The sequence below is a fragment of the Microtus ochrogaster genome, linkage group LG1 (assembly GCF_000317375.1).
Source record: "Microtus ochrogaster isolate Prairie Vole_2 linkage group LG1, MicOch1.0, whole genome shotgun sequence".
In the NCBI taxonomy this organism is placed as follows: Eukaryota; Metazoa; Chordata; class Mammalia; order Rodentia; family Cricetidae; genus Microtus; species Microtus ochrogaster.
In genome coordinates this window covers 35,180,532-35,181,555 of record NC_022027.1, presented here as the reverse complement: position 1 = coordinate 35,181,555, position 1,024 = coordinate 35,180,532, and positions in this window count along the sequence as shown.

Sequence of the window (1,024 nt, the reverse complement as noted above, 5' to 3'; positions counted from 1 at the left end):
TTCCAGTTATGTATTGTAAACATAAAATTTGTGTGTATGTATATGTCTGTGTGTGCATGTATGTGCACATGCATGCATGTTTTTCAAGACAAGATTTCTCTGTGTAGTTCTGGATGTCCTGGAATTCACTTGTATACAAAGCTGTTCTGAACTCAGCGATCCACCCACCTGTCTCTGCCTCCTGAGTGCTGGGATTAAAGGTGTGCATCACCACACCTGGCGACACAATTATATTCAATGCCAATACCTTTTAAATCTATCAAATGAATTGTGATGCATGTGGTAATTAATCAATAGGTACTAAGGACCAGAAACTAAGAAATTCTACATGAGGACTGGACATTTCTGCTCAGACTTGCTGACTTAAGCAACACTAATAAGTAGATAGTAAAGTACTCATACCTAGCAACAGAAAGATTTCACCAGGCTCTTGAAAGATGAGTAAGACATTACCAAATAGATAACAGAAAGGAGGGCACGTGAGCACACAGTACAGGGAGCTGTGAGAAGAAAGACCAACGGGCTTGGAGACATCCAGGAACAATGGCTACAGTGGAAGGTAGTGTTTATAGAACACTTTGGTTAGATATGTTTCTGGAGCCACAAATATTTATGGTTCACAAAGAGTTTGAAAAAAGATATCTCAAAAGCAGTGGGGATCTTTTAGACCCTTCCATCTTGTATTAAAGATGTTTTAATACAAGATTGGTTTGTATTTCACATGAGCGAGTAAAGAGAAGTAATGGGGACTGCTCAGTACATTTGATCTATTTGTAATGGGATTTCTACTGCAGTGGTGCCAGGGTACAGTGGGGTTGGGAACCCTGACAGGTCTAACAGGCTGAAATGTTTAAGACAGATTAAACATTAAGATAATGTTTAAATTTCGAGTTTTGGATTATTTGGGTCTCGGTGTATTAAGGATTAATTTTACTTCCAAGTCAACAGACCAAAGAAATTCATTGTTTGATGAACTAGGTTTTTATTTTTTGCTTCCTTTTTTTATTGAGAAAAGGAAAAAAAA